This window comes from Phycodurus eques, unplaced genomic scaffold, assembly GCF_024500275.1.
Source record: "Phycodurus eques isolate BA_2022a unplaced genomic scaffold, UOR_Pequ_1.1 contig_358, whole genome shotgun sequence".
Lineage (NCBI taxonomy): Eukaryota > Metazoa > Chordata > Actinopteri > Syngnathiformes > Syngnathidae > Phycodurus > Phycodurus eques.
In genome coordinates this window covers 1756-19175 of record NW_026904355.1, presented here as the reverse complement: position 1 = coordinate 19175, position 17420 = coordinate 1756, and the positions used below count along the sequence as shown (strand labels likewise).

At 47.2% G+C, this 17420-nt stretch overlaps 1 non-coding gene across 1 annotated transcript; it reads left to right on the top strand.

Moving 5' to 3' along the window:
- Positions 1–2132: 2132 nt before the first annotated feature.
- On the top strand, positions 2133–2214 carry trnal-aag (transfer RNA leucine (anticodon AAG)). Its single transcript has one exon. It is a non-coding gene; the product is annotated as a tRNA-Leu (tRNA).
- Positions 2215–17420: the final 15206 nt, after the last annotated feature.

The window sequence follows — 17420 nt, the reverse complement described above, 5'->3', positions numbered from 1 at the left end:
TATACTTCGGCAAAAAACGCATACCGTGCTATACCTCGTGCCGCCCTGGGCTCGTCTGATCACTGCTTAATTCACTTAATACCGACGTACAGGCAAGAACTTAAATGCGCTAAGAATGTACCATCAAAGTCATTTCGCACTTTCAACAACAACAAGCCGTGGTTCATTGCCAAACTTAAGCAGCTTCACCAAGCTAAGGAGGACGCATATCAGAGCGGGGACAGGGCCCTGTATAATCGAGCAAGAAACCAGCTGACTAAAGAAATTAACAGAGCAACTATGCAGAAAAGTTGGAAAAACAGTTTTGCGCTAAGGACTCTAAATCAGTCTGGCATGCATTCCAATCGCTGACTAATTACAAGCGACGATCCCCCCAAGCTGAGAACAATAGCACACTAGCCAACAACTTGAATACCTTCGACTGCAGATTTGAAAAGGACACTTTCACACCCCACACCCACCCAGCCGCACCACTGACCCCTATCACACCACCGACTTCTGCGTTAACCATCCGCGAACAGGATGTGAGGCGCATCTTCAAACAACAAAAGATTCACCAAGGCCCAGACCATGTGTCTCCATCCTGCCTCAAAGTCTGCGCGGACCAGATCGCGCCAGTCTTCACTCAGATCTTCAATAGATCTCTGGAACTGTGCGAAGTACCATCCTGTTTCAAAGGCTCCACCATCATTCCAGTCCCCAAGAAACCTGCAATCTCAGGTCTAAATGACTACAGGCCTGTCGCCTTGACATCTGTGGTTATGAAGTCCTTTGAACGTCTCGTGCTGGACCACCTCAAGAGCGTCATAGTTCCTCTGCTGGATCCCCTGCAGTTTGCCTACCGAGCGAACAGGTCTGCGGATGATGCAGTCAACATGGGACTGCACTTCATCCTAGAACACCTCGACAGTGCAGGGACCTACGCGAGGATCCTGTTCGTGGACTTCAGCTCAGCGTTCAACACCATCATCCCTGAACTCCTTTCCTCCAAGCTTCTCCAGCTCAGCGTCTCACCTGCCATCTGCCAGTGGATTTACAGCTTTCTGACGGGCAGGACACAGCAGGTGAGGCTGGGGGTTAGATTCCTTGTGTGTTTTTTTGGACATACTTGGCAAATAAAGATGATTCTGATTCTGATGGCACTATGTCAGACTACTGCCATCAAATCTTGTCGTTTCTCGGGCAGAGAGTGGCAACACTACTCGACATATATTCCGATAGCACCCTATCCCGTCTTTTACCATCTCTGGGCTTTATCTTTTCAAATCAAACACTGTCCGAGAGGTGGAAGCAGAAAACGTGTCACCGCTCAACGCGACGGGACACACTCGTTACGATGGTGACGACAACAACAATGCGCCGCACCAGTGTCTTGTTTCTGTGTGTGCGTGTGGATTACAAAATGAAGAAAAACGTGTTCGTCACTGGTGCTCGGGAGAGAACGTTCATTGAAAGATTGCTTGAAGTATGTTCACATACTTTTCATACGAAACGGCTCGCAAGCAGGCAAAAAATTTTTATGTACCCTAGCAACCGCAAGCACATACGGTTGTACGTAAACATGCCGGCGTTCCGTCGAATCATGACCTAAAGCTTCGGTAAATATTGGTTTGTGCGTGAAAATAAATGTTAACAACGACGCACAAGTATGTTGACAACAGCAACCACGGGAGGCGAAGCGCTGATCACAATATGCAATCCTACTGGTCTCCGTCAAGTTGCGCTGCCGGAGAGTTGTCGTCGACATGTCACACTACACGGAAGATATCCCAAAAAAAGTCCAATTTGCCAGACATTTTGACGTCGTAGAGCCAAATTGTTTGTCGTGGCTTTTGTCACACTCCAAGAAGTTTTGTCGTTCCTGACATATGTCGGGACCCGATCTGGAAAATCGGCTGCGATAGCAAATCGGGCCAATATCGGGGATAAAATCCTTTTGTTTGATCTAGGCATAAGAAGATTATTCTCTCAGCCAATGAATTGCAGTTGTTGCCTTCCATGATTTCAGAGCTCTGCTTTCCACATTTTTCATGTCAAGGTTGGCTATGGAAGGGAATGCCGGGAATCCCATTTACTTCCTTGGTCGGGCTTACATTTCCCAATAAATTCCACTTACAAAGATGGGCTTTTAAGGTAGTGTGGCTGAGTGGTCCAAGGCGCTGGATTAAGGCTCCAGTCTGTCAGGAGATGTGGGTTCAAATCCCATCACTGCCACTTTCTTGTCAATATAGTGAATGTCTTAAATATTTTTTCTTTGGCTCCGACAAGGCGTTTGTATTTGCCTTAATGTCATTACCTTTGTCTTTCACGCTGAACTGTCGTGCCACCTTTATGGGTACTTACACAGTGATTTTAAATTGACAGAACAGGGAATAAATGAAGTTTTTTTTTTTCAGTAAGAAGTGAATTGAGGAAAGGGTCCATACCCGTGGGCCTCAGCCAATGAATTGACAAGTCTTAATTGCACAATATTTCTCACTAAGAGTAAGATGTTAGATGACAGCAGATCCACAACATCCTATGAGCAGACATACAATAACAGAGAACGAGATTCAGATATATCCATCGACCTCAGGATTATAGGGCGCGCACGCTTCCGCTGCGCCACTCTGCTCTCTCGTCATTGTCGTTGGTATGTACTCTTTTACTGTCTGACAAATATCCGGCAGCCGCCAGCAACAGGGCTGTTCAGGTTGTCTCATGGCTGGATTAGGCTACAAGACACATTTGGTCTTTCCCGATGACACTATGTCAGACCACTGCCATCAAATCTTGCCGTTTCTCGGGCAGACACGACTTAACATTTATTCCGATAGCACCCTATCCCGTCTTTTACCATCAGTGGGCTTTATCTTGTCAAATCAAACACTGTCCAAGAGGTGGAAGCAGAAAACGTTTCACCGGTCAACGCGACGGGACACACTCGTTAAATGGTGACGACAACAACAATTCGCCGTGCTAATGTCTTGTTTCTGTGTGTGCGTGTGAGCGACTGTGGGGGGACAAAATGAGGAAAAACCTGTTCGTCACTGGTGCTCGGGAGAGAACGTTCGTTGAAGGATTGCTTGAGGAATGTTCACGTACTTTTCAAATGATACGGCTCGCAAGCAGGCAACAAAATGTTATGTACCCTTGCAAGTGCAAGCACATACGGTTGTACGTAAACATGCCGTTCGTTCCGTTGAATCATGCCCGAAAGCTTCGGTAAACATTGGTTTGTGCATGAGAATCAATGTTCACAACGGCGCACAAGTATTTTGTCAACGGCAAGCCAGGGAAGTGATACGCCGGTCACAATATGCAATCCTAGTCTCCGTCAAGTTGCGCTGCCGGAGAGTTGTCGTTGACATGTCACACTACATGGAAGATATTTAAAAAAAATCAAATTTGCCAGACATCATTTTGGCGTCATTGGGTCAAATCGTTTGTCGTGAGTTAATGTCAGGTTCAAACAACCTAGAACATTTAATAAACAATAAACAAGGAAAGAAGACAAGAGATGGTTTATATACTCGCGAAGAGAACGGTTAGAGTTGTTCGCAGGCACAATCTCCTACCGCTCTGAGCACACTCTGCCCATCCCTCTTTTTTTATTTTCTCAGGGCGGTTCTTAGTTACACAGACGTTGCTGCTGCTATCTTGAGATAAGGGCACACACAGCAGCAATGTAAAACAATCACATATATGACTCATTGCGCAGATGCAGATGTGTGCTTCATCAGCGCTGATTGCTCCAACCTTCGACCGCAAAATGTTCCAGCCACTATCTTTTGATGAGGGCACAGTTCTCTTCACAGACTACGTCAACTTTTATGATACAATCAACATTATACTGCTAAATGCATGCTTTGAAAATAATATAAGAGTAAATATGGGATAACATTTATTCTAACACCTAGTCTGCCATCTGCCCTTGCTCCCTGCAAACCAGTCCTCACCTCTTGTGGCCCACCAACAACACGGACTCCTACCCTGCCAGACTGGTCCTCGTTGGAACCCTGCCAATCCCGGATTTAGTTCTCGGAGTTCCTTTGTTCGCTTCCAAGCTGCAATAAACCGATATTCACAAACTCGGCTGTCAGCGTTCTCATGGGCCACGGCGGAATGGGAGAAACGGTCAGCTGTCTGTGCGTCATATTCTTCTTTTTCCATGGAGGTTGAAGTCTGGGGTAGAATCAGATAGTTTTAGTTTGACTACTTTATCTGCTACTTTATCTGCTCAGGATAAGATAGGGTAGTTACGAACCCAGAGCTCTGCAAAAATGTCGACTCCTCTGTCAGGAATGAATTGGTTGGTTTTTATACATTGTTGTGAATGAAGTTCTTTCACGAAAACGAGTACGCGTGGAACCACGAGAGGTATAGGAGATTTTAAAACACAGGTTCCTTCAAATGGTGACCCTGATGTGATCCTGAAAGAACATTAGATAAAAAGACAGAGGAGGGGACAGGAATTCAGTTGGACTGCAAATCTCCCCGGTGCACCGAAATAAAAAAGGTGAGCGGAAGCCTGTTTGATTATATCACGAATTCTGCACATTGGAAATGGCGAAATTTGGGAGACTTGTGGTACAGTTGTTTTGTTGTCAATAGTTAATAAGACGTTGTGTTGTTAAAATTGCATAATTAGAAGTCAGGGTAACGGAGGACCTGACGTCAGGGTAACAAGGGACCTGACAAACCAGGATAAGAGAAAATCCTGGGAGGAAGTAGGGTAACAAGGTACCTACTTGTCCCGTCGTAGACTGACTTGAAATCGGATGCGGTTTCAAATTGTAACGTTTCGGTAGACGTTGGGGATTTTGGGACCCCCAAAAACTGATTTAGAATAAGATGAGTGTGCCACCAAAACTCGGGCTTGTGAATTGGACAGTCGAGTGTCGAGGTAATGAATGTGATATGTGTCGGATTTGTGGATTGAAAGAGAAAGGCAGAAAAGAGAAAGGTTCAACGAGGAGACGAGGCGGGAGTCGTGACAGAGTACACCAACGGTGGCAGGGGAAGCCCTTGCCGACCTCCAACTGACCAAGCATGCTTCAATGGTGGTCAGTATGGACACTGACGATCGCCAATGTACTGTTTACCCAATGATTCAACAGCGACCTCCAGTGGAACCCGGAGAGGCCACACCTCAAAGAGGAGGCTACAAAGCTTCACGAGGGAGAGTTGGGCGCGGCCCGGCAACAGCATCCGCAGCAGGCTCCACAGCAACGAGAGCCATCTCGCCAGTACTACTGCGATGAGGACTGGTCCGAATGCCCAATGAGCCCGGAGCCAGGGGACGGAGGAAAGACGAGAGCCTCTGAACCCCGCTTAAGGGAAGACAACCAACTGAATGAGCTGTGCAGGGGTGCCCATGAGTCTGCCGATTACGACACCATTAAAGACTGAAATTGCTGGACAGACACATGAACATCAGTTTGTCCTCATGAAAAGAGGGGCTCCAGTGAACTTGATGGGCAGAGATCTGCTTATCAAGACCAGGGCTACCATCCTTTGTCGCCCGGATTGACTGACGATACGGTTCCCCGATGGGACCATGATGAACTGTGGACAGAAGTTGTCCTCCGGTTGGTACATGATACAACATGAACTTCCGGAAGCAACTGCTGGTTTTAGTCGGGCTTGGGCCCGACTAAAACCTGAAACAAAGGAGGGAGGCGGAGTTTACTCGGCCTTCCTGCGATGGAAGTCCTGGATCGACTCTCTTGCCCCCTATCGTTCTCCAATTGACCCTCTCCATCTCACACTGTTTTATGATAAAAATGACGAAAGGGTTTTTAGGGAAGCTTTTGAGTCGATACAGGAAGAAAATTGGAGGCTCAATAGTACAGGAATTTACATAGGAAAACAAGGTGTGGCGGCTGCGTCCACCTTGGCACTAGAGCAGAGTGAGTGGTTTATGATGAACTTGACATCTTGTCCACACATTTCACTTGCACTTGCACTAGGTCATAAAGCCTGAGAACCGGGACCCATGGTGAGAAAATGCCATTTGGCAAATGATTGGCAACAAGATCAAATACCCAATGTGTTGTACTCTCCTAGTACTGAATGTTTTTGTATTCAAGGTACCATGGTGGACGGATGTGTTGGAGGATGTGACTTTAGCGCGATTCCATGGCAGAGAATTCTCGGACCATGAGGACGCCGCACAGCTGTTGAGCTCGCTGCCGGACTCACTGTGGTCCGAGGGGTCTATGTACATCCGTGACTCCGGTAACATTCGAGGTAGACCCGACTGCTTTTGTTAACGTGCCGTAGTATCCTTGTAAACAAGAGGCCATAGAAGATATCGCGGAAACCCAAATTCTGAAATCCCAACGCTTTGGTCCATAAATGATGTTATGAAACCCTCCGCTCAAGCTGCAGAACTGCTGGCCAGGTGCAGGGCACTAGAGTTATCTGAAGGTCAGAGTGTTAGTATTTATTAATGGTGCTGAAAATGTAGCAGGCTAATAAATTGATGCTGAAGGAAAATATGTTGTTAAACAGGATCAGTTAATTGACTTTCTCCCTGCAGTAACAGTTGATGTGGTGTGCGACCTCCAGGAGGCGGCGCCAAAGGAAGACAAGCGTAAGTGGCAAGAGACAGGTGCTGAGTATGATGAGAAGGAGAAGCTGTGGTTTGTATGATGACAAGGAGAACCTAGGAGACTGATGTTACCTGCAGGAAAGTTATGTGTCAATGCTGAACAAGCTGCGCTTTTGGTGGCACCCTTATCTTCTGCGTAAGGTAAAAGATTTTTGTGTTTTTTGTTGTTGTTTTTTTTGTGATATATGTCAAGATTTCAGTGTTTGCCCTACAACGAAGAGGGAATCGCAACACACTGAGATGGGCCGAGGCCCGAATTTATGTGGTGGTCCCAGTCCAAAGCATAAGGTACTTATTAATGATTGTCTACACTTTTTCTGGATGGCCCAAAGGCTATCCTTGTGCAAAAGAAAACGTGCCGTCTGTCGACAAAACGCTGGTTAACCATTATATTCCAACGTATGAGCTTCCACGAGTAATCAGATCGCACAAGTGATTCTACTTGTCCCAAACATGTCCTGCGCAGGCCTCTATTGTAAAAAAAAAAAAGTGGACTAAGTGTGAAGGGTATACATATTCGGTGCGATACGTTTTATAAATTGTGTACACAATATAAAGTAAACCTTAGAACTTCGATGAATAAAATTATATGACTATATATGTAAAAAGTTATAAAGCGCTTCAAAGGGTACCCATTATATTTATTAACTAAATAAATAAGGCATACATGTTGTCTGTATAAATAGGTATGCATATGAAATTCTGGAAGATAAATTAAATAATCGATAAATTAAGACGTGTGCCGGACGGATGTGATGAAGCAAGAGTGGTATCGTGACTTTCTATTTCCGGGTCAGCAGAGCGGACCAGAGCGGCTCTGCGTGGCTGGGATAAAAGCCTGAAAACAGTACGGGAGGTTTTTGGTGTAAGAAAACGCTTCGGTGTTTGAATAAATGACGTGCAAGTTGCTATCTGAGCTGGTGAATGGGATTTGATATATATTGCTTAGAGAGTGGCGGCATGGTGTACGACTGGTTAGAGCATCAGCCTCACAGTTCTGAGGACTGGGGTTCAATCCCCGGCCCCGCCTGTGTGGACTTTGCATGTTCTCCCCGTGCCTGCGTGGCTTTTCTCCGGTTTCCTCCCACATCCCAATAACATGCATGGTAGATAAATTGGAGACTCTAAATTCCCTGTAAGTGTGACTGTGAGTGCGAATGGTTGTTTGTTTGTATGTGCCCTGCGATTGGCTGGCAACCAGTTCAGGGTGTACCCCACCTCCTGCCCGATGACAGCTGGGATAGGCTCCAGCACGCCCGCGACCCGCGTGAGGAGAAGCGGCTCAGAAAATGGATGAGTGCTTAAAAGAGCACTTGAAGTGAGGGTGCATCAAATGGTTTAAGACAGGACATATACGTCCTCAGCTGGGGGGGGGCAGCTTTACGACAGGCGTGTGTGAGTTTTACGAGTTTATGGCAGGAGTCCCACATTCCAAAAAGGCCTGACAGGACTCCTTCTTCAGCTTGACGGCATCCCTCACCGCTGGTTTCCACCAACGGGTTCGGGGATTTCCGCCACGACAGGCACCGACGACCTTACGGTCACAGCTCCGGTCGGCTGCCTCGGCAATAGAGGCGCTAAACATGGGCCACTCTGACTCAATTTCCCCCGCCTCCCCCAGGACGTGGATGAAGTTCTGCCGGAGGTGGGAGTTGAAACTTCTTCTGACAGGGGATTCTGCCAGACGTTCCCAGCAGACCCTCACAATACGTTTGGGCCTGCCACGTTGGATAGGCATCTTCCCCACCATTGGAGCCAACGCACCACCAGGTGGTGATCAGTTGACAGCTCAGCCCCTCTCTTCACCCGAGTGTCCAAGACATGCAGCCGCAAGTCCGATGACACGACCACAAAGTCGATCATCGAACGGCGACCTAGGGTGTCCTGGTGCCAAGTGCACGTGTGGACACCCTTATGCTTGAACATGGTGTTCGTTATGGCCAATCCATGGCGAGCACAGAAGTCCAATAAAAGAACACCACTCGGGTTCTGCACGGGGGGGGGGCGTTCTTCCCAATCACGTCCTTCCAGGTCTCACTGTCATTGCCCACGTGAGCATTGAAGTCCCCCAGCAGAACGATGGAGTCCCCAGCGTCTGGAGCCAGCTTCTGTAGCCGGGGCTCGGATCGCCAAGGTCCCCGCCTTCGGCCACCACCCAGCTCACACTGCACCCCGACCCCTATGGCCCCTCTCTCAGGTGGTGACCCCATGGAAAGGGGGACCCACGTTAACCTTTCAGGCTGTGCCCGGCCCATGGGGCCCGGCCACCAGGCGCTCGCCTTCGTACCCCACCTCCATGCCTGGCTCCAGAGAGGGGCCCCAGTGACCCGCGTCCAGGCAAGGGAAACCTTGATCCATATATTTTGTTCGTCATAGGGTTTTTGGAGCCGTGCTTTGTCTGGCCCCTCACCGAGGACCTGTTTGCCATGGGTGACCCGACCAGGGGCGTGAAGCCCCAGACAACTTAGCTCCTAGGATCATTGGGACACACAAACCCCTCCACCGCGATAAGGTGATGGCTCAAGGAGAGGGGATGCCTTGTTTTCCAATAATTTAGTGATGTCCATATCAAATAAATTAATGACTGATTGCACTAGACTGTCAAGAAGCTGTGACCTTTCGTGGTAAACTCGAAAGTGTGCGGTATATGTGATCATAATAAAATACGCTTCCAACAGGAAGAGGAACTCAATTTACTTCTATCTCAAATCCATTTTCCCCATTGAAAAGTATTGAAATGCTTTTAAAGTGGCACTAAGGCAGGCCCAAAAAATGGCATGTAAATTCAACACACCACAGAGAAGGAAGCATCTCATTTGTGTCAAAGACCTGGGGTGTTCAAGGGTTTTTCCACAAAAAGTTGTTCCCTTTATAAAGTTGTTCCCTTTATTCTGTTTACCTTTCCAGATACAGGCCTACAGATCAGATGTTACACCGAGATTCCGCACTGTATTTCGTATGTACCACTTTCCTAGCAATTCTGGCAACTCTCCACACTTGAAAACCTTGTTGCCTTCATAACGTATCTTCTGAAACTCGGATCTGGGGTTGTTCTCGTATACAATTCTAAAGGTGACCACACAGAAAAGTCACAGAATTGTGATTTTGTAACATTAATCTGGCACAGTACTTGAACGTAATTGTTGTGCTGTCTGTTAAGTCACAGTTTCATGAGTGAGGGTGAGGAAGCAACCAAGCAAAAGTCTTTTTATTTTGATTGTTCTAAATCTGTCCTGTCTTTTGCCAAGTCGGGACAATTGATCTGCGAGCACGCAGAGCAGCAACAGTCACAGGACACCTTCCGGTCAGGTGATGCACCAATATGAGGGGACTGTGAAAAGAATGCAGAGTGCACTGGGGGAGACACACATATCTCTCTCTCTCTCTCTCTCTCTCTCTCTCTCTCTCTCTCTCTCTCTCTCTCTCTCTCTCTCTATATATATATATATATATATATATATATATATATATATATATATATATATATATATATTTGTGTTAGTATCATGTGATACGGCACAATGTTATCACATCAGTGTTTTTAATTGACTCGAGGCTACTTTAGATTCTCGTGGAATCGTTTTCTTTTCGGTGGTTGACCTAAATTATAATGCAGTCATTCTCTCTCTTATGACTTACCGTCTCTTTATTAGGAGACAGAATCTTCACGTACCTTTTTTAAAAATCCCGTTTCTCCTTTTCCGACAGTAAAAAAAAAAAAAAAAACAATACACACATATATCTAGAAATATATATATATATTAGTATCATGTGATACGGCACAAAGTTATCACATCAGGGCTTTTAATTGACTCGAGGCAAAGGATACGAAGGTATGGATTTTTAAATGACACGTAATTATTGCACATTATTGTGTGGACCCCAAAGCCACGGTTTATGAACCCGAACCACTTCTGAGGAATACATTACAGTGGAGTGAATGGCAGTATTAGTAGGAGTAGATAAGGTAGAGTAAATTAAATCAGAATCAGCAGAATCAAAATCAGAATCATCTTTTTTTGCCGAGTATGTCAAAAGCAAACAAGGAATTTGTCTCCGGTAGTTGGAGCCGTACGAGTGCGACAAAGGACAGCCATTCGACAGAAAATGCATTCGAGAGCATTGGAATGTAGTCAAAGTGCAAGAACCACCATACAAAGCATTGGTGGTTCATTGGTAGAATTCTCACCTGCCACGCGAGAGGCCCGGTTCCGATTCCCGGCCAATGCAGCTTGACCATTTTTTGTATATTACTCTCTATTTGAGGTAAAAGAGTACAAACTCCTACGGCTTGCAAAACACACGTTTTCCCCGACCGGTACTGGACGACCGAGGACAGGAACAAAGTGTTGGTTGGTCACATCTTGTCAGAAGTGGGTCATATGCGTAGACTTTGCGAATGTAATTCACCAACTTGGCGCGCTTGGCCAGCCTCATAAATATCCCTTGTGTTGTTTCATGGAAGTGTCGGGCAGAAACAATGATAACACCCTAGTTGTACCAATTTCTGTTGGACTGGAAAGCCAAGGAGAGGAAACAGACAGTTTTTGTCAGTCTAATCACACAAGAAGCAGAATTTCAACCCGCATACCCGTAGAGACTGCAACCTGAATGGAGTTGCTTGGACGGCTTAGCCACTCTGACAGACTTCGATTGTGTTGTTTTTCATAGCATCATAGTTTTCTGATGTTTATATGCATGCCAGTGCCTCTGACTTACTGACTCAATACTCATCTGAAATGTAGGAATCCAAGTCAAGAGCATGAGAATGATGACAAAGTCTGTTGACAGAACATTTGCCACTCGGACTTAATGTCCCCTGCTTCCCCTGGGACATGGACAAAGTTTTGCCGGAGGTGGGAGTTGAAGCTCCTTCTGACTTGGGACTCTGCCAGACATTACCAGCACACCCTCACAATACGTAATTCTCTTTCAGGTCGAACTGACATCTGCCCCCAACATCAAAGCAAACACACCACCCAGTGGGAATCAGAATGCAGTTCCACCCCCCTTTTGACCCCAGTGTCCAAGAAATGCGGCAGCAAGTCCGATGACATGACCACAAAGTTGATCATCGAACTGCAGCTTTAGGTTGTCCTGGTGTCAAGTGCTCATCTGGAAACCCTTATGTGTGAAGATGGTTTTCATTATTGACAGTCTGTGACGAGCACATTATTCCTATAAGTAAGCACGACTCACGCTCAGATCGGGGAGGGGTGAGGAGGCGTTCGCCTTTATCACGCCCTTCCGGGTCACATTGTCACTCGCCATGTGAGCATCGAATTCCCCCAGCAGAGGCGCATTCACAAAAAGGAAAAGAACAACAGAATGGACACATTGTCTTTATACACTTGACACTGTCAGGAGTAGGATTTGAACCCATGCCTCCATAGAGACTGCAATCTGAATTCAGCACCTTGGATTGCTCAGCCATTCTGACAGTTGTATAGTATGTTGTTTACAAGGAACAAAGGGTCCGGGTCTTTATTCACCCCGGGGGGTCTGCTCATCCGGTGGGCGACCCGTTCGAGAGCATTGGAATGTAGTCAAAGTGCAAGTGCCACCATAACAAGCATTGGTGGTTCAGTGGTAGAATTCACGCGGGAGGCCCGGATCCGATTCCCGGCCAATGCAGCTTGACCATTTTGTGTATATTAAGCTCTATTTGAGGTAAATGAGTACAAACTCCTTCTGCTTGCAAAACACACATTTTCCCCTACCGTTACTGGACTACCGAGGACAGGAACCAAGTGTTTGTTGGCCACATCTTGTCAGAAGTGGGTCATATGCGTAGACTTTGCAAACGTAATTCACCAACTTGGCGCGCATGGCAATGAATGTTGGTTACGCGAGGGACCTCTTCTGAATTTTTCTTAAACCCCAGTGTGAACACTGGACATTACTGCAGTGTTGTCATAACACTGCCCAATACAGGCAGTGTAATCAATGTTCCATTTCCTGAGAGTCTTTGAACATAGCAAAAAGGTGTCTAAACCATCATCTGGCGTGAAATGGAGAAATCCTTCCACAACATCATTTTTCACATCGTGCACCACCAAAGATACTTGCTCCATTTTACTCAGGTCCTTACTTTCATCTACCTTTAAATCAGACATTTCAGCATCTTGTATTTCATCACTTATTTGCGCATACTTTCCATTTCTTGGAATATCTGCTATCTTTTCTGCAACTGTTTTGTCAAATTTGCCTCGAATCTGTAAAAGGTTCAAGGAAGTTTCCCTGGTTGACAGCCGTGTCATTCTCTGTCTCCTCTTTGTGAAAGTCCCTGGCATGCAGTGAACTCCACAATTGCTTTCATATTTTCATATTTCAGGTGCGCATACCCCTCTTATCCACAGCGACACTTAAAGCACCATCTGCTGGTTTGGTATTGTTTAAACTCATAACGATAAAAACATTGGTAAATCACCCAGAAAATTAAGGTGGTGTCTGTTTTAAATTAAACCTTTGATTAGGCATTTTCAATCCTACTACACTCTCCCCTGCTTTAAAAGAAGACGCCGGCATCTTGTACCAATGTCTCAAGTCAGGTTACAAAAACATAATATATCAAGGTCCTTTTGGTTTGTGACAGACAATTAAAATAACATGCTTGAGATGAAGGCAACCGGCAAAATAACATCCTTCGTACATGTGAATAAAAAGAGGTTGAAAAAAAAAAAAAGCGGTTTCACACCCAAAAAACAAAAAGCCACGCCCGCCGCCGGGCGGCGCTCCGATGCAGAGGCAATTGGTTGATTCCTCATTTTGACGACCCCAAAATGCAGCGGAGTGCTCCGGAATGATTCCTCCAGCGGTGCCCCGAAAAGTGGTCGAGTCCCCCGAGCCGCATCGGCCACAGTGTACAAGTATTTGATTCCTCTAGAGGTGCCCCAAAAAGTGGAGCAGTGTCCCATTCGGCTTCGGAGGGGTCCGGGAACTTGTCCCAGCAAAGCTCCTGGTATCTTCTCGGGTCACCGAGAGCAACTCTCAACAAGTCCCAGCATGGATCCCATAAAGTATCAAAGTGCCCCGTCCAGAGCTCCGGAGGTCACCCAGATCGGCAAAAGTGTTTGATTCCTCCAGAGGTGCCCCAAAAAGTGAAGGAGTGTCCTGGGAACTTGTCCCTGCAAAGCCCCTCGTATCTTCACGGGACAGACCCCCAAAAGCAACAAAAGTCCCAAAAAGTACCAAAGTACCCCTTTCGGAGCTCCGGAGGTCACGCAGAGCATCTTGCACTAAGTCCCAGTAAAGTCCCAGCATGGATCCCAAAATGTGAAAAAGTACCCCTTACGGAGCTCCGAAGTTCACGCAGATCCCAAAATGCCCCAAAGTCCCTCGAAGTGCCCCCGTTTAACCCCGGAAGTGCCACTTAAAGCCCGGAAGTGCCCCCAAAAAGTACCCGTAGGGTGCCCCAAAGTGCGGCAGAGTACCCCTGATTAAGGCCTCCGAAGCCACCACGGCAGCGTGGAAAAGTATCCGGAAAACCGGATAGCTGTTAAAAGATGGTTTGTGTCATGAACGGAACTGAGGCTAGGACCCAAAAATGCAAGACTCCAAAACAAATGGACAGTTTCCAAAAAGAGAGGTTTAATAGACGGGCATAGGTCGGTACACGGGCAGGCAATCCAAGAAGGGCAACAGTATCCAAGAACATGAGGCAAAGAGGCAAGGTCGATAATCGGAACAGGGTCAAAGTCTTACTGTGAGTCTGTGACAAGGAATGCTGGAACGTGACGACAAGGTACAACGAACTGGCAACGAGTGGGAATGAGACACGAGGTTAAATACAATCGGTAATTAGGTATGAACGAGGCACAGGTGGTGAAGATGCTCACAGGAGCAGGTGTGTGAGAAACGAGAGAGAGGAAGACAAAACCTGGCACACACACACACACACACATGACAGTACCCCCCCCCCTTAACGGCCGGCCCCAGACGGCCCTGGGGCCCCTGGATGCGCAACGTGGAAGTCCCGAATGAGCGAATCATCCATGATAAACGCAGACGGTACCCATGAACGTTCCTCAGGCCCATAGCCCTCCCAGTCCACCAGATATTGAAACCCCCTCCCCCTCCGACGAGACGACAACAGCCGCTTCACAGCGAAGACAGGGCCCCCATCCACAAACCGGGGGGGAGGAGGGGGCCTGGAAGGCAGGACCAGAGGGGACTCCCGGGCTGGTTTGAGTAGGCTGACATGAAAAGCAGGGTGGACCCGCATCGACCTTGGGAGCCTCAGCTTCACGGTGACAGGGTTGATGATCTTTGTGATGGGGAAGGGCCCAACGAACCTGGGAGCGAGCTTCTTGGACTCCACCCGGAGTGGAATATGTTTGGTCGAGAGCCAGACTCGCTGACCCACTTTGTAGTTCGGGGCCGGTGTCCTCCGACGGTCAGCAGCGGCTTTGTAGGACCGTCCCTGGCACAGCAGCATCTGTCGGGCTCGCTCCCAGGTCCTCCTGCAGTGTCTCACCAAGGTTAATGCCGCTGGAACTGTGGACTCAGGGGCTATGGCAGGAAACAGAGATGGTTGGTAACCATGCACAACGTGAAAAGGCGATAGACCAGTGGATGCAGAGGGGAGGGAATTGTGGGAGAATTCGACCCAAAACAATTTCTGAGACCAGGATCGCGGATCCTGTGAAGCGAGACATCGGAGCCCCGTCTCCAGGTCCTGGTTCAGCCTCTCGGTTTGGCCGTTGGTTTCAGGATGAAACCCAGATGACAGACTGACGGTAGCACCTATGAGATTGCAAAACTCCTTCCAAAATTGCAAAATGAATTGGGGACCCCTATCAGACACCACATTCTTGGGGAAACCATGGTACTTAAAAACCTGATTAATCATCAGCTCGGCAGTGTCTTTAGCTGAGGGGAGTTTTGGAAGTGCAATGAAGTGTGCCATCTTAGAGAACCTGTCAACAACTGTAAGAATGGTGGTATTTCCTTTAGAGGCCGGTAATCCTGTCACAAAGTCTACGGAAATGTCTGACCAAGGACGTTGTGGTATTGGCAGGGGTCGCAACTCCCCAGAAGGACGTTGATGAGAGGGCTTGTTGGCAGCACATACCTGGCAAGCATTGACATAATCAATAACATCCCTCCTAATATTAGGCCACCAAAAGCGCTGTTCGACCACTGATTGAGTCTTGGCAATGCCTGGGTGACATACAGTGCGGTTCGTGTGAGCCCAGTGGATGACTCTTCCCCTTAAGGTCGGAACCACATAAAGCCTGTTTTCAGGGCAATCGTCAGGGCTAGGAGTGTCTTTCAGAGCCCCTTTAACCGTCGTTTCAATGTCCCAAACAAAAGCGGAAATAAAACATGACTTGGGCAAAATAGTATTTGGGTCGGACAAAGAATTCTCTTCGGAGAAAATGCGTGACAAAGCATCTGGCTTACCATTTTTAGAACCGGGTCGGTAGGATAGCGTGAAATTAAATCTCGTAAAGAACAGAGCCCATCTAGCCTGCCTCGCATTTAATCTTTTAGCAGTCTTAATATACTCAAGGTTCTTGTGATCTGTCCATACTAAAAACGGAGTCTGTGCCCCCTCTAGCCAGTGCCTCCACTCCATCAAGGCCACCTTGACTGCCAGCAGTTCACGGTCACCAATGTCACAATTTTTCTCAGCTGGGGTCAGTTTTTTGGAGAGAAAAGCACAAGGATGTAATTTATCATCCTTGAGATATTTCTGGGAGAGCACTGCTCCTATTCCGGCATCAGACGCATCGACTTCTACCACAAACTGCTGTTGGAGATCTGGCAAAGTAAGGATGGGAGCGGAGGTAAAGCTCGACTTAAGTTTTTGAAACGCTGCCTGACAAAGCGGGTTAGCTATGCAAAAGGTTTGTGTGGCGAGGTAAGATCATGCAAAGGAGAGGCTATAGAACTGAAATTCCTGATGAATTTTCTGTAGAAGTTTGCGAACCCTAAGAACCTTTGTACATCTTTGCGTGACGTGGGAGTAGGCCAATTAATTACTGCATCGACTTTGCAAGGGTCCATTTTGACTTCACCTTGAGCCAGGACAAAACCCAGAAAAGAAACTGACGCCCTGTGGAACTCACATTTCTCAGCCTTAACATATAGTTGGTTCTGCAGTAACTGCTGCAAAACAGAGCGGACATGAATAATGTGAGTCTCCTCATCCGGGGAGAAAATCAAAATGTCATCCAAATAAACAAAAACATAAACATTCAGCATGTCACGCAGGACATCATTGACGAGGTTCTGGAAAACAGCTGGAGCGTTAGTAAGCCCAAAAGACATTACCAAATATTCATAATGTCCTGTTGGTGTGTTAAATGCTGTTTTCCATTCATCCCCCTCCCTTATTCTGACTAGATGATATGCATTTCTTAAGTCCAGTTTGGTGAAAACCTTGGCTCCCTCCAGGAACTCAAAGGCGGTGGAGATGAGAGGAAGAGGGTACCTGTTTTTTACAGTGATATCGTTGAGACCCCGGTAATCGATACAGGGTCGCAGGGTCTTGTCTTTCTTGTCCACAAAGAAAAATCCTGCTCCCGCAGGGGATGAAGATGGGCGAATGATCCCGGCTGCCAGTGATTCCTCCACGTACTCCTTCATGGCCTTGTGTTCCGGCCCTGAAAGAGAGAACAACCTGCCTTGTGGGGGTGTGGTTCCAGGCAGCAAGTCAATAGCACAGTCATAAGGTCTGTGGGGTGGAAGGGATTTGGCCTTGGACTTGGAAAAAACGTCTTTAATATCCTGGTAACAGGTGGGCACTTGAGATAAATCAGGATCCCCAGATGGGGTCTGTGGATTGTCCTTAGAAACATGACCCTGAACATCACATGGC